The 23,928-nt window shown below is 38.6% G+C and overlaps 1 protein-coding gene across 11 annotated transcripts in view; it reads right to left on the bottom strand.

Annotated features, from left to right (window-relative positions):
- NRIP1 (nuclear receptor interacting protein 1) overlaps nucleotides 1–23,928 on the bottom strand; it is a 146,311-nt gene that overhangs the window by 26,471 nt on the left and 95,912 nt on the right. For 2 of the 11 annotated variants that reach the window (XM_084511787.1, XM_084511786.1), the window contains exon 1: nucleotides 6,720–6,912. The exons of the other annotated variants lie outside the window; for them this stretch is intronic. The gene's annotated coding sequence lies outside the window, so the exon portion shown is untranslated. Of the gene's footprint in view, nucleotides 1–6,719; nucleotides 6,913–23,928 lie in introns of those variants that run through there. 11 annotated transcript variants of the gene reach the window in all.

Genomic DNA, 23,928 nt, shown 5'->3' on the forward strand with positions numbered 1-23,928 from the left:
AGATGAGGAAAGGAAACACTGCTCCTAGAAAAACTTATTTTCAGAATGACAACATTTAGTTATTTATTTATTTTAATCATGACAGAAAATGGTGCCAAAAACAACACGAACAAGGAAATTTTTGAGGAGGAACTTGAAAGCAGAGAAAGTACCTGTCCCAGGGAGCGGTTAAACATAAACCCAGACCACATTCAGTGAAACAAAGGAAGCTTTCTGTCTCGGCTGCCTTAATAAAATAACATTCTGAGCCCAAACAGCAGACTTAATTCTGTGAGCTCATCTCCCGCTCCCCCCCCCACTTTTTTTTTTTTCTGAACATATTTTCTCCTTCCACTGCTTAAATCAGAAAGATTGGATTTACTGGGTCTAGCTCAGATTTCAGATTTGCTGCAAATAAAACTTAACCTGACTTCCCCCCAAAGTCCCTTTGGTGTCTCTCTACTAAATCATGTAAACCAGAGTATCGCTTGTAGCACTTCTGAAGGTGAACAGTTTGGCTTACCAAGAATAACCTACTGGGATGCAAATTTCACTTGCCTTCTTTATATTCTGCCAGGTTTATGAGAACAAGTCTGTCTGTGCTTGACATTTGCTGGGATACACTGCCTGGCATAATTACTATTGTAAAACATTTTATATTCCCATAAATTTAGACTATAACCCCAAAGTGATTATAAACTAAGACAAGATACCGGCATAACTAAGCAGAAAAGAAGGTTTGTAAGGAAAAAAAGTAGATTTAAGGAAGAAAAGCAGCAACAGTTAAGCGAAGGCATAGATGTTATCCAAGCTACCTGGGAAGCTGTCTCACAAGCACGGTGTCCTGAAGAGTAAGAAACAGAAGAGCAGGAACAAGATTATATAGAATACTGCAGACTACAGAAAGAAAGCAGCCCGTTTCATTAAAATATAAAGCCAGCGGTGAAATTCTAGGTACTGCAGTTCCTAAAATATCACATTTATTTCTTCACTGTTGTAGAATGGGTTTCCACTGAACTGCAGTAAACACTATGATGCAATGCAAACGGATGAGAATTCCAAATCTTCAGATGTTAGCATTAGTTTTATAGAATTAGTTTTATTCTGATCTTGACCAACAGAACAGGAGGAAGGATTGAAAGACCTAAAACATCTTGACTCTGTAATCTGCTGCTGAGAAAGGGAAGGCAGATGAGGGTAGAATCGGTAAGTTACTACCTGTTAAATCACCACTCAGACCAAATGAATCAACTCGGAAAAAAGTCCAAAAAGAAAATTTTAGACTAAACACTTTTTGTAATTCACTTCTGCATACTAGAAGCAAAATGTACACTGAATGCAAATTGGTTTTGTCTGCTACCTGATAAAACACAAGCCATTCAAAAGAACATGGAACAATAGTATGCACCTTTTTGTTAACACATCTGAACACAGTACTGAAAACACATCTCATTTTTTTTCCATGAGTTATTTTTATTCACCTTTGATTACCAATCTTTAAAGCAAATAGATATTGTCAAAGAACAAGCATGATCCTCACAGTTATCAATCATGAGAAATGTAAAAGTATTTACAACAGCTTTGCACATCCAAAAACCAGACTATTTCATGGAGATATTCAAGTAACATTTTTGTTGCTCCAAGTAGTGCCACTAAAACTGCTCTTGTTTAAACATTTCTCTTTGACTAGCAGATTTGATTACGAGTTTATTTTTTGCATAGTAAAGCTCATCCAGCCATTTTTAATTCCAAATTGGTTTGCACTCCATCATGACTTGCCGAACGCTACAAAAACCCTTTGACATAGTGACTTCATAAGCCTTACAGAACACAAGAAATGCTCTTAGAAGCACAGGACGGTTGATAAAAGACTTTCTTCCATTGTCTGTACTGTCAGCTTTAACTGTGCAAGAGTCCATACTTGCAAATTACACAAAACGTGCATCTGAACTACCCTTCCATGAAATGAAAAAATTCTCCAAATAATAGTCACAGGTAAAAGAGCTGAGAAGAAGAAAGTGTCTGAAGCTGAACATCCTGAGAAGCTTGTTTTTCCTTAATGAAACATACAATCACAATTTAAAAACTCCATAATAAAAATGAGTTTGGTATACTCCACCACCAAGCTGCAGATAATAAGAAGCATACTAACTGTAGAACAAATTTTCATTATCTATCCATCCACTACATAAGTCTGGAAAAGAAGAAAATTTCAAGCTATTTAAGACTTCCATGAACTAAAGAAATTCAACTGCATGTTATTTATACATGTAGTGAGATCATAAAAAAAATCAAATAATAATAATAATAATAATAATAATGAGGTATTTCACCTACCATAGTCCTATTTCAATCTGACACCTAAATATCCAATATTAGATTGCTGCTGCTCTCTCCATTGTTGTCCACCCAGACCCATGATCATGTGCACTGTATGGGTCTAAGCCATGTTGGAGGCTATTGGGCACTATTAAAATTGTGAGAAAAGTGTTACTCTGTTTTTGTAAAAAACAGAACACCTTACAAATAACACACATTTCACCATTTTTTTCAGTCTTTATAGGTGATCTGACATGCTGAAACAGTCCTAATGAGCTGGCCAGAGCCTACTGAGCTTATTGCGGCAGGAAGGACCACTGCACAGCAGAGAGTTTTGCAGCAGTGGATCTTCTCATCCACAGTCCACTTTCAGCCTCCTTCCTACCCGAGAACAATGAAGTCCACTTTGAAAGGTCCTTGCTTCTGAATAAAAAGTTATGTATAAATGTGTATAAATGTGTATAAACGTATCTAAGCACTTCCTTCCACATTAGATCCATTTTTATATCCTTGCTTCAAAAAGCTGTCACAGTCTGCTTTTTAGTGGTCTAATTCAGCTGAAATACATTCAGCTTTGGATTGCTGGGATGGATTAGACACACTTCGTGAATTCATCCACACATACACAAATGTATAAACAGAACTCCAGTAGTCCATGCTCAAAGTGGAGCTACAAAGGAAAGGCGAGTGAAGCTGAAGGAGCAAAAGTGAATTCACACAGGTGACTTTTCAGAGATCTGCTGAACTGCTCGGTGCTGCCCAGGTTCTGGAACCCTGAATTCTGCCACGTTTGACCGAGAGGATCCTGTGAATGTTGCATCAGTAACTAGAACTAAGCCTTCAGAAACGTGTTTGCCTCCCATTTAAACAGAGCCAAGAGGATAGAAAGTATATTCACCCCTTAAAAATAAACATGAACATTTTTCTTTTTGAATACTTAGAAACCTAAATTCTAGCTTTGTAGCTGGCAAGACTGGCTTCAAAGGACAAACATTTTAAATTGATCTTAGAGTTGTATTCAAATCAGAAGTTTCCAAATTGACCAAGCCTACGAAAAAACTTAGTTACTGTGGTTATTCATTTGTAGAACTTGCAGACACCTGCCATACTTAACCCTTTGCCAGAGGGTGAGAAAATACATCGTGACTGCCACCAGCTTCACAAAAAAGTTTGGGAGGTGTAGCAATATTTCAAACCCTAACTGCTAATAGGCAGTGCCACCTAAGGTTGATGTTATAGAAGCAAAGATCCATAAAAAAAAAGTTAGAAAAGAAAAAAGATGGTTGGAACTTTTAATAAGCTCCAAGGTTTCCAAATGGCTTCAACAGAATAGATTGAACAAAGAAGAGGATTATTAATCTTGCCTGCTCTAAATCATTTACCATGATAGCAATAGGGCATTCATGCTACTGCCAGAAACAGGTCTCAGTTCTTTCTGTGACTATACAATGAGAACATCTTTTAAAGAAATACACTTTTTTCTTTTTTCTTTTTTTTTTTTTTTTTTTTTTAAGTGCAGTTCTTACCACACTTGCCCCTGGAAGTAACCCTGATCATCCTTTTATTAATGGTTATACTTTAATCATTCAAACTGAATCTGCTGCTGCAGATGCTCTGTCCAGTAGTCAGGAAAAACAATGCTGGAGTTTATTTCATCAGGCCTTGTAAAAATCCTCCCCCATCACCACGACGGAGTATCAGCAACACTTAATTTTCAGGGAAAGTTAACCAACACAATAGACAAAATAATTCCCTCGGGAGGTTTAGCAGCAGTCTCCATTCAGTACACAAGGCCATTAATTACACAACTGCCTTTAGCATTAAGAGGAATCTGGTAGCTACAGCACTGATTGAGTTAAGACTGTCTTCAATATCTGCACACAAAATCTGTTTACTTAGAAAAGTTATGCAACACCTCAACTTCCTCTTCTTTACCGTGCTAAAGCACGATAACAGAAGGACAGGGGGTGGCAACGGGGAACAGGCATTTCACAGCCTCAAGGAGGGCACAGTTACCTTTCAAAAAGTGCCTAAACTAGAATTCTTCTAAAATCTGCCCAACTTGATGATGTGTTCAAGCATCAACTCCGGCTTAATACCTGATTCAATATCTCCACAGGAAGGACTGCTACACAGTTAGCCAATGGTGGAATCAACTGCCTACCTCCATTGTAAGCAAGATGGTTTTTCAAACATGATTTTATGTATTCTTTCTAATAGAGCAGTCCACTGCAGTTTTAGTCTGAAACCGTCGTGCAGATTTTAGTGTTTTCAGGCACACTGATTCAGTAAAGCTGGCAGTACAAGTTTTAATTCTGCAGACAGACTTCTACTTTCCATTTAAAAGAACAAACCCAGACAGATCACATGCTATCCATGCTGACATATTCCATGGCGCTAGCAAAAGTGAGGTACCAAAAGCATGCACCATCTTCCCTCTTAACTGTGAACTCAGGAGTCTACCTCATATCTCTTTTGATACACTAATGATGGGGGGGGGGGGGGGAGTGGGAGAGAATAAAACCACTACTTCCAAAACTGGATCTACTACTACAAAAAACAAACAAACAAACAGAGTTACAAGAAGTCTTAAAGCAGTCACAGCAATCCTGACTGTTAAAATGTTTTCAAGGACTTGGATTTAATCGTATGTCATTTTCTTTTCCTCTAATCATTTATTTAAAGTCACAGGTTGAATTATTTATGAACAAAAGTTAATTACATTGAAATGCAGTATTGCCTTGTATTTATTTAGCATCTTCTTTAGAGCTCAGAACCTTCCACTAACTAGTTAAAATCTACAAAAAGTCAATGCAGTATTTAAGATGCGATTTAACCATTTCTGTGGTAGTATTGCAATTAACTTTCAATATCTTGTTAAATATGGCCAATTCCTTTTACCTTGTGAACTGCTGTGTAAATTGTGCAATTTTTATTTAAATCAACCTTTTTTTTTTCCTCTAAATGTTACAACATCATACAGTTTTCCAAAAGAATTCCAGGGGGGAAGAACAGCTTACTAATAAAACATTTGCTTTAAGTAAGTTTTGAATAATTACTTTTAATGAAATTAGTCATCATTTGAGTACAAACAATCACAACACAGCATCTGGGGTTCTCAGAAATTTTCTTAGCTATCACAGGATCTAGATGATAAACAACTTACATGCATAAGGCTGTATTCATACCCTTCACAAGGTGTAAAATGTAAGCTCAAGCTTACACTCATAAATATACCACACATCTATGAAGTGTTAATCTTAAGTCTGCAAGGCCATATGACGGAAGTAACTATTATAGTGCATGTCTGCTCTTCAGCATACAGTGCTTCCTAAGTCCTTCATTTCCTTAAAGCAAGCCATTTACTTGTCACCTGCCCAGACAATGAGCAGAGAGAGGATTTCAGATACATCTGTGGCTCGTGTATAATGATAACACACTTGGAAAGGTGGATTTTCATTTCCTCTTCAAGTTATTAGATTCAGTTTGCATCCAGATTTAAATGTCCAGGACAAGTCTGCCACCTGTCCTAAACTTAATTAGTTGGGAATGTCTACATGACAAGAGCAGACTTTTCAGATGTTTTGGAATGACCACAAGCAAACATACAAATAATCACAAACACAACTTCAGGGATGCCAAGAATGAAGCACTAAGCACAGCTCTCTGTGAAACAGCCTGAATCTTATTAATGGAGCACTTCATACTTCACAAATGCACACCCAAGATCAGCAGAGCACCTATAAAACCAGAAAATCAACTGTGTAAAGTCTGCAACAGAGTTGAGAAAATGAAGAGCACTAGCTTTCTCTTTAAAAAATGGGTGCATATTTACATGGTTGGGGGAGGAAGGACTGAAGGCTAAAATACTGTAAAGACTTCTCAGCTTTTTCATGTTCTGTTTTATCACTAATAGCATGTCTAAGATTTCCCTACCTTTATACATCCCCTCACATACCCCTCCATGCAAGACCAGTGCAGCAGATCAAAAACTGGGGAAAAAAAACATTTTCATTTAAAGAGACAAAACACATCAATGTTCAAATATAAGTATTTCCCATTTATTATCTTACTAAAAGCTCAAAAAAAAAAATCACACTTGCAATATTGACTGGAATTTTATCTGTATAGGTATGTAGCAGCCACCGACACAGACGTGAGAAACTGTATATAATATAGAGAATTCTGTTACCTATCTCCTTATGTTGCCATTGGCATATGCAATATATTTGTCTCATTAGCAGGGGCTACTTAGTTCACTGTAGTAAACAAAGCTGCAGATATGACAGGCTCACATACTTTTCATTCATTCACATATTTTTCTTTACTTAGACTTCTAGCATGTGCCACAGAAGAGCTGAATGTTAAACATTCCTGGAGTGTCACAATATGTAATACAATAAAACAGATTACAACCATACCTTTCTTTCACAGCAGTGGTGCCAAGCACAGGTACACCGTAGCAATCAATTTGTTCTGCAGACAGTAAGGCTTTCATAGAATACTAATGCAAAATCTCTTTTCTTTCTCCTTCGACTTGACTCCCCAATGCCCGGGTCCCGACCAATACAAGGAGGAGGGCGGAATGTCTTCTGCTGAGATAACCACAACTACTAATCAAGCATACGTGTACAAGGGCACAGGATTAAACCTCCACCAAGCTTGACACGGGCACTGAGAGTAGCTAAACACATGCACGGCAAGGTCAGAATTAAACACACGCACACACGCACGCGCGTCTACTTGAGTGAACTAATTTATCACACTTTACCACTGACGGCTTTTTACCTCAGGGGAGTAAAATTACATCCTGGTGAACTGACGAGATTCAGACATAACAACATCCAACACCAAATCAGATTTCACAGAAACACGAACTGCGTGCTGGGGTGAATACTCCCCTCTGTACTTAGCAGGCTGTTTCAGAAACTCTGCGCCTGCTGCGTGTGTCTGCACATGCCTGTATTGTGCACACGTGTGGGTGCGTGTGCAACAGACTGCTGGGCAGCTGAGTGATCCCATTAGCCTTCAGAAACGGGTAGTAACTTGCTTCAAGAGAGTTTTCTTTTTGACTGTTTTTATCTTTACCTTTTCACATAATCAATCTATCAAATCTAATTACTCCAGAAGAAAGCATTTTATTATTGTCTAACATAGCAAATGTCAAACAAGCTGTTCGTTTACCTTGAAGTTTATTAGCATAGAAATGCAACATGAAGATGCTCTCAAAATATTGTCACTTGTATTCACAACATATTTTCTAAAACCCACTTAGCAGGTTTTTATTGGCTGGCATAGCTGGGTACTGTATTGCTGCTTAAAATAGGCAGGGCTATCTTCACTGTATCACCCCTGAGCTAATGGAAGACTTTTTCTTTAAACACATGATTTATATTTAACTTTTCTCTTTGGCTCTTTTTATTTAAAGAGTTTCCCCACATGAGTCAGCCATACGTATGTGGATACACGTTTTCATAAAGGTTCATACACTTGCCTTTCAAGTAGGAATGAACAGTGAAATACTGAAATTTAAAAGCAGGGATTTTCACCCTTCCTGGTATTTTTCTCATAGTCCTCGCAAATGTACATTGTGCCAAAACCATCAAGACGAAGCCTGTAAATTATTATTGACAGGGTTTTAATAACGCTGCTTTTGTATGTGATCTGTAGTTAGAAGAAAATACTGTACAAATACTCCTAAAAATAACCCTGAAAATAGCATTTGGCACTTCACCTAGAATAAATTAGCAAAATAGTTTTGAAATATCAGTGGCTTCACAGAGACACCATAAAAAAGCAGCATAATCAATACTGATGAGTTTGCCCTTGACATACTGACCGTGTCACCAGGCTATTGTCATGTGATATCATGTCATTTCCCCACCTGGCTCATGACCTTGTCCTTTAAATGACCCAAAGCTTCCCTCAAGTAGCAGGAGGCCCCTCCCCGCTGTCTCAGCAAGGTCGAACGGGTCAGCGTGTCCTCATCTATAATCCACCACCATTTGTCAGCAGGGAGGCTGGAGGAGGCAGGCTTGCTACAAGGGGAGAATGCCCAATTAGGCAGCTGTCACACAAAGCATAGGCTGCAAAATTATCCCCTGTCAAAAGAAAGAGCAGCTGCGGGTGCCAATTACAGCAACCTTTCAACCCTTTAGGTACTGGAAACTACACAGAAGTAAATGAAGTACAATTAGTGATAACAAATCGATGAATTAGGACAGTAAATTAGGAATTACTAGCAGGTGAGCTTAGGTCTCCCATAATATTAAGGGCACAGCACACCCCAGGCAAGGGCAAGAACATACAAATTTCGCGCAGCAGATCCGTTTTGTCCTATCCATTTTTCTTGTGTGGAACCTGTTTTCCTCCACTGTTTTCTCCTCACAAGCCTCATCTGAAGACAGACAGCACAGGGAAGGGAAGAAAAGCAGCCCAAAGGGGAAACAAGTTGCAGGGCCTGCTCTTCCCTCCCTGTCCTGGCAAATGCAGTTTCCTCCTTTCTCACAAGGAGGTTCTGGAAGCCAGCACAATCTGTCTGTTGTAAGCATACTCCATTTCAGCCTGACATTTGACATTTGCTGCACCTCCTGTTCCAGCTGAACAAGATTCACCCAGGAAAAAAAAAAAAAAAAAAAAGCCTAGAAACCATAAACAGAAAGAACAAGAGATATTGTCGTATGTTCCTAGTATATTCCATGTCATTTACACATGAAACACTCAGCTGGGAGATTTCAGTGCTTAACTTCTGACTGCAGAAGGAAGACTTATTCCTCCACGTTTCAATTCCCCGATGCACCATGCAGTGGCATCTCTGAGTGCACACACAGCCCGTCTTCTAAGTTGGCTAGCAGAACCCCTACCCAGTGCCTCTGCTGCTGTTGCTGTGTGCTAGCAACAAAAGCCAGGTTCTGCAGAGCAGAGCAGGGCAGGGCAGGGCAGGGCAGGTCGCGCTTCCCCTCTGAAAGCTGCCAGCACAGCAGGTGCCGTGGGGACGTGCTGCCAGCAGGAGCAGCCGTGCTACGCGGGCGAGCTGGCCGGTGGCTCACTGGGTTCCGCACACGTGAGGTGACCGCAGAGGTGTGGGCACCTGGTCGGTAACAGGGAATTCACAGCACAGGAAGGCCAAAAATCAGATCAGGGGAGGAAATGTTGGGGACAGGCTTAAAGGGGTGGACAGGTCACACACACAGCCACCCCAAACCACGTCTCAGACTGTTGAACCAATGCCTCTGCACTTTCAGTCACACAGACAAACCTGGGGAACACAATTCACATTCCGAGATCCCTCCTACAATTAGGTTTTCCAGACAGCTCACAGTACTTTAAAACTAAGTGAAGTTGCCATTTATATTGCCAATTCTCTCCTCTCAAGCTCCATTCCTTTCTCTCAAATCCACCTTTATAGTAGTCCAATTTTCTTCCAGTAGCACTTCTGAAACAATACGTGCATGCTTGCACTGTAATTCGCACACACACATTTATGCTAATAAATTCACTAAAATATGAAATATGGTAGAAATTAAGTCTCTCGTGTCTAGAAAGCAATTTCCTATGGCTATCTCTTGATCTCTAGCCAGCACGGCATATTTCACTGTAAATAAATAAATACCTGGCTTTCATAACTCAGATAAGAAAATGCATAATACAATCCCAACTATAAATAGACGTAAAAACGTTCATTTAACAGCAATTGAAATATTGCTCATCAAGTTTGACATTTTCTTTTGAATAGCATATGAAAACTGCAGCGTACTGAAAGAGTTAATGTGTTTAGAATTCAGTTTCCATCATACTTGGGTGACTATCTCTTTAAATAATTTAAATCCTCTCCATCAACTACAAAGCTGTTTTGAAGCCATTTAGCTTTGTTCTTTACATGTGTTCTAATTAAGAAATGACCTTGTCATCACACACACCAGAAATCCTGGATTATTTCCTGCAGCAAAAATCTACGAAGCCAAAAAAAAAAAAAAAAAAAAAAAGAAAAAAGAAAAAAATACACACTTCTTCCTTTAGTGAGGAGCTGAGGAAGTTGTTGGTTGGCTGAATGCTGAAGCAGTTTCACCGCATAATTTTTTTGCTGTTGTTGAATGTCACAGGGCGGGTTAGCGTGACCTTGAGCTGCATCAGCAGCACAGCAAGGGTCGAGATGCCTGCAGGCGCCCTTGTACTGGATTTGCAAGACAAAAACCTTCAAACTGGCTGAAGGACATCTTAAATCTCTTCAAAGGTTTTCCGAACTAATCTGGGCTGCTCTTAGCCGGATCTGTGCCCGTGTGAGAGGCAAAATTAAAAACAAGGTCTTTGACAGGATGTTGTCTGCTCTTAACCCTTCTCTTGCAGCAGGCAGTGTATTGCAGGCGTGCTGAAGGGACACTTTCATAAGCAGCAGAGATGAACACAGTTCAACCGGCAGCGTTCTTTCATAACAAAATTATGTAAGCAACCATCTACTGGGAAGGGTGCTGTTATTAATACAGAGCAGGCTCCCTGCATAGCAATCGCCATCCCTCTCCACCCCCAGCACAGTGCCCTTCCCCACGCGGCTGTGCAATCCGGGAGCACTGCGGTGCCGTGCCCTGGCTCAGGCTGCTCCCAGCAACACAGGTAGATAGAGGGGTGCTCAGTGTTTCGGGGCCACAGGAACCCTGTCTGTACCTGCTGGGAACTAAGGGTTTCTTCAAAGACCGGGCAGCCCCCATCTCAACAGGTTGCGAGCCTGGCGAGGCACGTAAGAGGAGGAGGGTCAAGAACATGAGGAGGACTGTTTGGCATGCATCAGACATGCTTTATGAGGAGAAATTAAGGAGCGTCCACTCCTCATCTGACCCTGTTATTTCCTTCTCACTCATCCCGAGCTGGGAAGGAAGGAGCAAAGAGGATATTAACATGCGACAGGCCTACCAGGAGTTTGAGGGCATGAGCGCACGTACTGGGGAACTGAAATAAAGACAGCCAGCCTCTCTGCTCTTGACTGCTCATCATCTGACAAGTGACACAGAAGTTTTCTAAAAACTTTAGTGAATGCACAGAGATAACCAGTAGGAAAGGCCCAAGGCACACATTGTTACTCTATGAAACCACAGATTTACCCAATGGATGTGGCAGTGTCATGCAAATGCAACTATCAACATATTTAAGATGTGGCCACTTTCTTCAAAAGCATACTTGCACACACACCCTCCAGTTTCATGAAGAAAGAATTTCCCAATGAATAACAACTTTTCGTACTCCTACTGAGGAAATAATATGGATTCCCGTGTCCAAAAGTAAAGAAAAAACATCACCACCTTATCTTCATGTCTGTTTTAGTGGTGGTATTATTCAAACTATCAAATTTCTGCAGGCAAAAAAACACAAATGGGTCAAAATAATCTCAGCGTGATCAAGAAAAGTTATCACACTTGAGAATCATCTTTTACTATTTCTAGGATATACACCATGCATGTCCTTGTGGAGAAGAGGAAAACAGAGCCATTCACACCAGCAGAGGGTGTTCTAATTCTTTTCTAGTTGAACATTAATGGCTTAAGTTAGTCTGGTTTTGTATAGCGGGTCTTTAAAGTACTATGTACTCCTAGACGAGAGCAAAACACACTTAAGTTTACTGAAGAAGGACACAGCTTTGGCAGTAATGTCACAACTGTTATGACACTATCCTCCACCTACTACTAAAATAGACTCACTTCGTCATTCCCAAGAGTCATGGCTTTTCTCACAAAATATCCTCCTTGTTAAACAACTAACCATGTTACATGCTAGATTCAAGTAACGCTAGTGAGAGCACCTTTTATATTGGTAGAGGAGGAACTTGTACAATACACAGGACTTTCCACAGACCCACCAAGGCTTCTAACACGTTTATTACGTTTGGACAGAGGGCCAAAGTGTTCCCACAGCGCCTGGATGTCAGAATAACCTCTGCCATTACTCAGAATGCTCTCAAGGTTTGCCTCGCAGGAAGGTCCCAGACCGGCTCTGGTTCGCAGCCATATGGGAATGGCACACAACCAAGCATGCCTTCTCATCCATTTTGGGACTCTGGCAAATGGAGATTGATCAGATCCACACATGTGGTTCATTAATTGTTCTGCACAAACGTTTTCTTTTTGTGCCCCTTGAATAACAAAACACCAGACAGGCAGCCAATTGTGGTTTAAAAAAAAGTTCTGTCTGTTGGCCTATTACACTTTTTTTTTTTTTTTTTTTTTTTTTTTGAAGTAATGGGTCCTACACTGTGTTTCCTAGAAAACTTTCTAGTTTATGCCAGAGTTACCAGGAAAAGGGATTAGGTGAGACCAACTTAAGTAGTTTATATTACACGTCAGTCTAGCAGAAAATACTGAGAAGTACTTTCATGGTCTGCACAACTGAACATGCAACATCAATGGTTTCTTAATTTTTTTTCCTAACACATAGGGAAACAAAAATATATTACAGGTTCTCCAAACATCAGGAATTGTGAAAACTCCCAAAACAAAACCAAAGAACTCATGTTGCAATGTTCCAGCTGAACAGGGCAATTTAAAGGTGCAATGACAGCTTTCAAGCCAGGTAGTGGTTACTGCCAAACATGGGACACATTGTGTGCCCCTGCCAAAACACCCAAATACAAATTACCAGCTTTCTTCCAGGGCTACAACAGTCCAACAAACACTTTCCAACTCAGACCACCTTAAGAACTTCACACAGAAGGCACTGGTGTTGTTACACAGTACCCAAGCCAGAAGTTACAGCAGCAAACTGTATGCCCATATGCAAAGAATACAACCATCATGGCACCATACTATCTATGAAGGTGGACAGGCATTCATTTCTAACCTTCTGATAAAAATGGTCTTTGGGACTACAATTTCTCATGGCCAGCAACTGCACCAAGGCATGTTGTTCTCCGAAGTAACACTATCCACTTGGCTCCTTATACAGACATGCTCGCACAAGCACACGCAAACCCAGTAGCGGACAAGACCAGCACTTTACAACCAGTCCAAGTACAGGTTGTCCATGGAGCTTTAATTGTACCATTTTCTAAATGCTGATTCTGATTATACTTTAAGCATAGGGCAGTTATTTTATACACACTGTAGCTCAATGCAGAAAATAAAATAAGTTAAAAAGAAAACAAAGATGGCAGAGTTTAATATAATCTGTTCTTTTCACACCTGGACCCCATTATTAAATAAAACTGTATCTGCTAATACAGAGATGCTATTGATTTAAAAAAATTCTCTTGCAAGCAAACACAGATATGCTCCACTGGTACCAGTATTAACAAGTAACAGATGTAAAATTGTCCTGTGGCCATGGCACACAACATTATGACCTGCGTTCCTAGCAGTATCAGAAGCAGCCCAAGGTCTAGCACAGCACATTGAGAGTCTTCTAGAGACAGAATTTGTAAATTATGATTCTAATTTTCTTTGTGAGCTGTGGTGTAAAAACAGTGACTTTTTTTTTTTTAAACTGCAAATTAGGTAAGTGGGGCTACTTATTTTAAGTAACCTGAATAAATAGAAATTTTGATAAATTGGTCTTCATAGTGCTAGTACTATTAAGTAGTACTAACATAGTACCATTAAGTAGTACTAACACAGTAAAAATAGGTGCGCTGTCATGAAAATGGAAACATCACCAGATACAAACTCAGTACAGAAATAACAGATAAAACTTTAATATAGACAAATCTTAGAACGGTTAAAGGAAAATGAAGTGCACGTGAAAACGCACACAAACACAATTACGAAGTGCTAGTTACATCTACTTAAGTTCTACCCATCTTAACTAAAGTCATGGAAAACATGCAAAGAAGTGAAAGCAGAGAAGCCTTATAATTAGTGCATTAGTTTCAAGTATACTTAATAGAACTAATATTCTTATTCTAGTATAAGAATATGTTAGCTATATTATTAGCTTCCTTTTGCCTACTAGTACAACTGTTATACTTAAGCAGTAGCTAAGAAGGTTAAGTACTGAATATTGTGGATTGAAGGAAATAAATGTTGCAATTCTTTCCAAATCCACAGGGGGGGGGGAAAAAAAGTCTTAACAGATTATCAGTGTTTACACTTAGAAAAGAAATAGCCTTGTGCTACCAAGGTCTCATTTAACACCCAGGCAATTTCCTTTCCAAGTCATCTTTAAGTTCTCCCTCTGCTCTGCCCCTTGTTAGCAAAACCAGTTCTTTAATTCAGTTCTCCCAATGACTTGAGCATTCATGGCAATGAATCTTCTGCAAGTGTTTTTCCCAAAGCAGTGTCTTCCAAACCTGGGTTGGGGGACACTTCTCAATAGGGTGCATCTCAAAAAAGCAAGGTTGATTACTTGCAGAGATAGCACTGTTCATTTGGGGGAGGGGGGTGTTCATTTCCTGCTTCAGACATCTCAGATACCCATCTAAGAATGTGAGCAACACTTCACATGACACACACTCATGAGTTTGGTTTATTCTAGTATTTAACTTGTGTACTGCTCAGGAATTACATGTGTATTTACAGAATAGTGACTATATCCATGTTTAAGTGCATTTTGTTAAATCAGGGCCCTGAAACTTCATGCAGCTTTTTCACATTGCTGTGCCAGTTCATTTTATTCAGTACAAAACCACCAACAACCTTTGAGTTCTTCTGCTCAAGGTCATTTTTAACATTCACAAGCACAGCTTTTTGGCTGTCTGCAGAGCAAAGATTTTTTTTTTTTTTTTTTTTTTTTAAGAGCAAAGCGATGTATAGAAACATCTTTAAATAGTGAAAAACATCTTTTAAAGTTGCGTTAATCAATTTGTCTGTTATTAATTCTACTTGGCTACCCTTATTAACCATAGGTTTTAATTTAGTCTTTAGTCTCTGCAGCCACCCATATCAAGAAGGCATAACCACGATGTAAAATCAGGCTTAACTCTTGCAATCTCAAAGTCTAAGCTACACCTCCCACCCTTAGTCTTTGAAGGCATCTGGTAGAAAATCAGGTACTCGAGTTCCTCTCCCTACTCTGCCAGATACAACCTTTCTAAATTTCCACTTTAAAGCATGGGAAGTAGAGGGGAGAAAGCTACTTCCATTCAATCATAATTTGCAATTTGCAAATATCCATTAGGTTGTCTGTATCATAAGCAGTTCAGAAAGATTCCCTGGTCCCCAGCCTTTTTCTTTTACTGTTCCAACTGATCTCCCTAGGCTTCTCTACCACTTTTCCAGTAAGTATGTGGGACTCAGAGGAGAAAAACTAGCACATATTTTTACTGTATTATGTATTAGCCATCATTAATTTTGTCAGCATCTGATAGCTAAAGTAGTATCAGAAAGATGGGGTATAAAAATGTTTAGTTTTTCAAGTAGAAACATTGGTCTCTGGACCGTTACTGGAACGTTACACTGCCAATGCTCACCTTCAAATATTCTCATTTAAACACTCTTCTATTATCTTTGGAAATCTCAGATATCATTACCAAGTAAAAAGCAGCATACTGATTACGGAAAACACAGCAAGTTACAAAAAGTGAGAACCGGATGTATCTGGCAGGCAACAATCTTTTGTATACAATACACTGTATTTCCATGTATGTGCATCTGTGGTACACATGCATACTTTTACTGGTAGTCCAGGTTATTTTAAGAAAACAGAGTAAGAAGCTGACAACCAGAAAAGCCCAACAGAAGAATGAATCATACTTGTACAGTTCCAACAATGATCACACTGTAATACTGTTGCCAGGTGTCCAGCAAAATAGCTGAAGCCAACATGAGTCAGCAGTGGTTCCTGGTTATTGAGTTTATTTGAGTATTCAGTTGCCAATTGCATTTCCTTCTCTCAAACACACTTCGTTTCTATCTTCAGTGATACAAATTCCTAGGTCAAACAGTGACTCAAACTTCTGTTCTCCTGCTAGCGAGAGCGTCAGAAATGCATCTAACAAGCATTCTCTATCTTTTTTAAAAAAAAAAAAAAAAAACAACTTTACAGAATTCTTAATTTAGATTGCCAGTGCTTTGCCTTACACTTGATCAGGGACTCCTACTTCACTGCACTAATCTAAGCCTGAAATGTTAGGGTGGTTTTTTTTGTTTGTTTGTTTTGGTTTTTGTTTCCTAATGTTCAAATGCTTATGGATCTTTTTCCTTTTTGAGGAAGGCTAGACAGATCCCTTTAGAAATGAGTCCTCTCAATTGTCTTACAGTAAAGATAATCCCTAAAGCCAAATACATTGCCTCAATAAAAATGAACAATAGCTTCAAACTTATGACAAAATTTTAAACTGCAGATCTTGTGAAACTACTAGTTTAGGAAAATATGGAACACTTCTTATGCATTTCAGAAGATGCATTTAAGCATTCAGTACATGCCACAAAATATAACTCCATTTTTTTTTGCCATGAGAAACAGCCCACTGAAGTTTCCCTAACTTTTAATATTTTGAGAACAATACAAATCTACAAATTCCTCCCTCCAGGCTGACTCAATTACATAGTCAGAACTATGATGCTTTCTAAAGTTTCTTTTTGTTTGCTTGTTTGGTTTTTTGTTTGTTGTTGTTGTTGTTTTTTTTATATACGCACCCAAGATTTTCAAAACATTTACAAGACCTTTGTCACTTCTCAATTATGTTCATTTGTGGATGACTAACAATACATCTGCATGCCAAACAGACATGAAGCACATTCTCCAGGAGGCATGGGGCTACATAAAAAAACACTAAATGAAAATACTGTGAGAATGATTATTTTCCTCAAACAAGAAACAACATTGATTTTTTTCAGCTTTCTAATCTTGCATTAACATCACAAAAGTGGCTTGAGCTACTAGAAATCTAAATGAAGTCCATAAAAATGGAAAAGTATTGTACCCTTATTTCATCTTCCCTGCTGTACACATAAGCTACTATTGAGAAATCATGGATGAGCAGATGAGGCAGTGATGCAATATCGGGAAAACAAGCTGAAAACTAATATTCACAAGGACAAAGGAGGTAGCACATTTTGGTCACTACTCTAAATGTAGCTTATCTCCTTTACAAAATAGGTGTATAAATATCGAATGTCATCTTACAGGTTGTTTAAACTTAGAGTGGTTAACAGATCAGCCACAGGATGGGTGAGAACTGAAAAAAACTCTACAGCTTTCCTCCTTGCAATGCATTGGGTATTAGTAGTAACGTGTTAAACAAAGCATGAATAAGTACTGACCACTGCAAAATAAATAAATAAATAAATAAATAAATTTCAAAGGACACAATTTATTTGCTCACAAGAGTAAAACTGAATGTTATAGTATACTACCACCAACACCCCTGCCCCCAAAACCTAAGACCACCAAAAACTATATTTGCACACAAGGCACCTGCACAGGGGGGGCTCTACATTGTGGCTGGACTCCCTGGATTCCAGGCATTACCCAAAAGATCTCCTATGCTCACGAAGCAGCCTTTCTCCTTTGATCTGTCATATTCACCATCAGAATACCCAGCAGACATGTCTGTGAGAAGAACCTCATGGAAAATTTCCTTCTCTTCATTCTTTTCCTATGAGGTTTTTCAGAGCAGGAACAACTTGGCTCTGGAATATTCATGTTCACTGCCACCTGACATCAAGGTTCATTTCTCTGTGAAAGAGCCTCCAAAGGATAATAAAGTAAAAGCCTGAACACTTGCAAGAAATATGTAATAATGCGGAGAAGCAGTAAAGCTTACTCCTCCCCTAAGCAAATGGAGTATGTAGATTATCATGGAAAAGAAATTAAGATCTTCCAAAAGCCTTTTTTCTTCTAAGGAACAGAAAAACATTCTGATCTTACAACAAGTATCAACATCTAACATGTATGTGTTTCAGAGCAAACTGGGTACAAGAAACTCATAAAACCTCAAGTTATATCTTGTAATCCATACTGGAAAGCTCCAATTGCAACTTGCAGACCACATCCAATCCACTGGAAAAATCTGCCTGGCCTGCAGACATCCCTTACCGTCTTCTTCCCATATGGCTAATTAGATATGGAAAAGAAGCAGACAAGGGTTAGAGGAATTGCTCTCACATTGCTGTGCTTCATGAGAATCCTGCAGCCTCTACTCCATAAAAAAAAAAAAAAAAAAAAAAAAAAAAAACACACAACTATAGGTTACCATGCAGTAGTGATGGTGCTCACATAGCTGTCACATGGAGCAAAGTTCACATACATTTACAGGCCTATCTATTAGCATGGTCAGTCCTATATCAGGGTGAGCACACTTCCCAAAAAACCCTTGTTACAACATACACATGCTCGGTCCTTAGGCAGTTATCCACACAGCTGTGGACATTATCATCTGTGGCCCAGACACTCCATAACAAGTTTTGCTCCCTAGAGCAGCTGGACTTTAATTCTTCAAATGAACAAGCTTCACATCGATCCAGGCAATAAATGCCTCACATGGCAGGAGTGAGGATGGTGGATGGGTTCCTCTCAAACCATGTACAGCTCACCAAGGAGGGCTCTCCGTGCTGACTGAGTACCATTTGCTTGAGAGTGACTGCTAGCTGCCACCACAACTACATCAGGGAGTGCATAGAAATGTTCTTGGACTGCTGCCATATTATCCATATATGTTTTATTATAGCTCATCTCCTTAATGTGCAAGACATTTATCTTTGATTCTTTCAAAATTAGAAAGGGGAAAAAAATGGATACTGTAGAACTGTTTTTAGCACAGTTCAGACAATTAAATTGGGCCATTGTAAGCTCTTTTAGCAGATTTTTCTTTGTCATAGACACAAGTGACAGCACTACATTATTTTTGCCCTATAAAAAACAAACACCAAAACACTATTCTGAAATATTATGGCTAAAATTTCTAATAACAGTCATGTATCTTCTAGTCATCGGGAGGCTTCAAAATTAAAAATACAGAAAAATGATTTTGTCTACAGAATTTTCTTCTCCGCTTTACTAAACCTTACAACAAGCATATAGATCAATAAGTACAAGAACCAGCAGTGACCAAACATGAGCAAAAGAAATCTATCCATAATCAACCAGCCCACTGGCTTCAACACTTGTTACTTACAAGGGGGGCGTGAAGAGATGAATAAAACTCACAAAATTTAGTCCATGAATTCAAGACATTCAAATTAATGACCTAGATCCACAAGGAAGAAAAACACCCACAAGCAAACATCACAGGAAATACAGAGATCTTCCCATTCCTTAGGTGGGTAGTGAAATTCAGGAGCACAACTGAAAAGGCACAATTTCAAGAACAATGAAGGCTCATTAATATGTGCTTTCAGAACAAAGGCCCTTAGATGGTATTCTGTTATTTAAAATGTTTGTCCAATATGTTTTCTTGAGGATGAACTGTATCAGACGTCCTGCAAAAATATAATTCATGGTAAAAACCTGAGTATCAGTGATGTGGGGAAAAAAAAAAAAAAAAAAGGATGCTCAAATTAACTTAACTAATTACTCATAAAAATTTACCAACCCATATGCAAACAGGATTTACTAGTCTTTCATAATGGTTAAGAATACATACTAAATCCTTTAATCCACCCATCAAGAAAACAACTTTCCTCTGTTGCTTCCTTGCTTGTAGATTTATTTCCTGTTTCACATTAGATGTGAGCAACTTTTAAAGTCTTACTTCCTTGCAACCACTAACATGACACAAATGTCACACAATGTCATTCACCAGCACAGTAATACTGATTAGGTTATAGGCATTATATATGCCATACTGTCAAGTCCCACAAGAAAAACTGCATAAAGTGGCCAAAAACTCTGATTAGTTTTCTTCTGTCCTTATACAATTGAGCTCTTCTATCAGAGTAGTTTGTGTTTCAGTTTGAGTAACAAACTGTATGGGTTCACTAAAAGCACAGTAGAAACCTAGACATGTATTTGAATCTGATTCCTGGGTCTATCATTACATGGTAGAAGTGGGTGAATTCTTCCCCTTTATCAATTGCACACAGCCTTTACACTCTCATATTTTGTTCTCTGTTCCTGCTCTCTCCCCCCTTAATTTGTTGCAAAAAAGGACATGTTTCCTCCCATTTCCACCCTCTTAAAAACAGAGAAGTTCTAACAAGTAAGGTTTACAGGTTTACAACCTGCTGAACTTGATACCATCCCCAAAGACAACTTTTCCCCTTCACTCAGATGTTACATACCACAGTTCTAGCCTACCTGCATATTTATGGCAGATTATCTTCCTTATAAACAAAATCAGCAACTTATGTTACTGTTGCAGGTTAAAAAATAAAGAAAGAAAGAAAATAAAGAAAAAGCAATGATTTAAGTCTTGAATGTCTGCACATCATCCCACACTGGTAACTACCATTTCAAGTTTGGAGATGAAGCAAGTTCATTGGATCATACTCCAACATACATGCATTAAGCGAAGTTCCACAGTAAATCATACCTAAATATTTGAAGCAAATGTGGTTCAATGCTTTTTGTTTACCTCCACAAAGTTTTAATTCAATGTGGCCTTCTCACTTAATAGTGACTCTTCTACTTACACTCAAAGCATTAGTCATTGCAGGAAGAAAAGAGTTATTGCCACTATGTAGCTTGATGAATATATGATGGCTTCACATGGCAAAAAGATAGAAATAAATATTTTTTCTCTCATGGGGATGCTGCTGGCCTGAATTTATTTATTTTTTTTCTGTATGATATCTGTGACAGAGAATAAGTTGTACGCTGTCGTCCCCTTGAGAAGGAAAGTTGCTCTCTGGAGAGAGAAATGACGTGGGACTAGCAGGGTGCCAGGCCAGCCTCTACAGCACCCTCTTGCCCAGCTGAGCATCCAGGTTCCTCTATTCTGGTGTGATGGTCAAAGACAAAAACAGAAACCAAACTGCAAAGGTACAGTTTTCAGTTGAGTTCTGTCTCACAAAGCAAAATTTATGCCGTGGACAAACATAGGTGCAAACCCAGATAGGTGCAAATCCAGTGAAACTCAGATTTTGTCAAGCCCATCTTCGCTTTTCATCAAACTACAACAGATTTTTTAAATGTATTTATTTTTGAGTAAGTTTCTAAAAAAATTTACTCTGGAAGAAGATTAGTTTGGATTATTTAAATTATATTCTTTCCCTTAAATTGAACAGCTGTATCCAACAGATTTCTTTTCTCTGGCAAGCCAAAGAAAAATTGTTGGTTCTCATTTTTGATCTAAGGAAGGATACAAATGGCAACAAAACCCAAAAAAGTGATACACAACCTTAGAAGTTTACAACAAAGAGGTTCAAGGATCCATGGTCTTTTTCCTTATGAGGAAAGAGGATACTCTGAGATGATTTAAGAGGTTTTCAGCATTAGATAAAGAGACTCTCTGAAAATACAAGTAAACAGATAAGTCTGGCAGAAGTATTTAATGTTAGAGGTAATAGAATAAACTATAACAGGTGGGGACTGAAACCAAAAGTTTAAATGAGTTCACTAATGACCAAAACTAGTTTCCAAATTAACAACAGAGCAGCAGCTTCAAAAACAGTAACTTTGTTTTTTTTTTCTTCATGGAAGGGAAATCTTAACCTTATGTGCCATCTTTTCAGAGCATTTTTTAGGTCTTTAATATTGTGCACCACTTGCTTTATTAATAAAGTAGGTTGTACATACATTTTATTAAAACAAAAAAACAATCTCAAACAGAAAAATCTGACTGACTCCACACCAACAAATAAACCAAATGTAGATCAGACCGGCCCTCCCAAAGATCACATCTTATAAATGGCCACTCAGCCAGCTGTCCCACCTCCTTTTCGTCCCCTCAGTTACACAAGATTACAAAATCTCCAATCAGTCCAAGGCCGTGAAACTATTTCAGCTTTAATCTGTGCCTGCACGAGAGCATGAATACAGATCTCATAGGCTATAGTGAGCTTGGGCAGTGTCAGGAGTTTGTCCTGAGCTCTCAAAACATTTGATGCTGTTCCTATTAATTTCAAAGCAGAACTCAACAGAAGACCTGCCTGACTATGCCTTGAAAGAGATAAAAAGCATATCCAGGAAAGAAAACATTCTTCATGATTACTGCTAGGTCAAGTAGCACCAACACAGGAAAAAAAAAAATGCAATAGATTTGAAGGGAAAACATGGTTTCAGAAAAAAAAAAAAAAAAAAAAAAAAACATACTCCCCCCCCCCCAAAATAAATAAATAAATAAATAAATAAATAAATAAATGAAGCACACAATCCCAAATAAGAACACAAGCAAGGGCAAAATGAAGAACAGGGAGATTAAGAAATAGAAAAAGTAAATCAGCTTTAATCCAAATGCTTTTTCAGCCATACTGCAAGACAACAGTTGCATTATTTCCTACATTTCAATCATCATGTATGCACTCACCTAAATAGCTAGATCTTAATCCATACCAGTTTGTTTTTGCTACTTGACCCTATATTACACCCTTGCCTTTCCCAGGACTGAAAGACTTCATTAGGGTTTTGTCACAGAGCATGCTTCACCACCCTGTGAGCTTTCTGGAATAACAGAGCCACAGAGCTCCCCAGGCTCCTCAGCAGCAGCATCTTCAACAAATTTCAGGTCAGTGCCTGGGTTGCTCTCAGCCCCAGTACAAAAGCAATTCTTTACTGGCTGAAGGAAGATCACAACGCAAACACGACTGTGGGGGAAGAGACATGGCAGGGGGGGAGCAATGGCAAGAGGGAGGCAGGGCAAAGAAACACAAAGAAGCAGTGTTTCCACATACGGAGTGCCAATTAGAAAATGAGAACCACCGATTTAAAATATAACTTTAGGCTTTAAAATACATTAGGTGAAGAGTCAGCTTTACTGCATATGCATCTGGCTACTAGTATTACTTGAGCTTTCCCAATCTCCGCCCTTCCCCCAGTCACAGTTTCATTGTGAAAGAATTTAATTATTATTTTCATTACCAGATGCATACATTATACAATGAGCCTACACAGACAATGAGCACTCTGTAAGAAAACAGGTGTAATAATTAAGAATGATCTGTTTATGTATGAAACTCTTCATTTTTATTGCAAACAAGGCTACCATTTAAACATACTTTAATAAAAACATTCATAACAGTCATAACACTAAAACTGATGCCCTCCTTTTTCTTAAGGGATTATCCCAGTGCTTTAAATTTTAATATAACCTGAATGAAAACAACTGCTTTGATTTTATTTCCCTGCTGAAGTTTCCTGGAAATTTTAACTTGAATGCATTTCAGAGAAACAGAACACTAAACACTTTTTGATTTTTTAAGAAGTCCCAGAGATATCCATTATATTGTGTACCCAGAAAAATAAGTTTGCAAGTAAAAGATATATGTATTTAAGTGTTCAGCAGCTTAATAATCTCAAAGCCCTGAAGTTATAAGAGTACCATTGTATGGATTCAATAGTAACAAGCAGTAGAAGGGTAACATCTGCATATTACTTATCATCCAAAACTGGAGTCAAATTACTGTTTCTAGCATCAATAAAATGTGAGTTCCTGTATTTTATGTGGTCCTATTTAACAATATAGTACAACACTCCATTTTCACCCAGAAAGCAGCTTAAACAGGTCATTTACTTCCCATGGTCCGCCAACGTGCCATGTGATTTACAGTAAATACCAAGCCTGTCACTAGCAAATACACCTTACTCTGTAGTAAGCACGTCCCTATGAAGCTT

Source organism: Aythya ferina (assembly GCF_964211825.1).
Source record: "Aythya ferina genome assembly, chromosome: 1".
Taxonomy (NCBI): domain Eukaryota; kingdom Metazoa; phylum Chordata; class Aves; order Anseriformes; family Anatidae; genus Aythya; species Aythya ferina.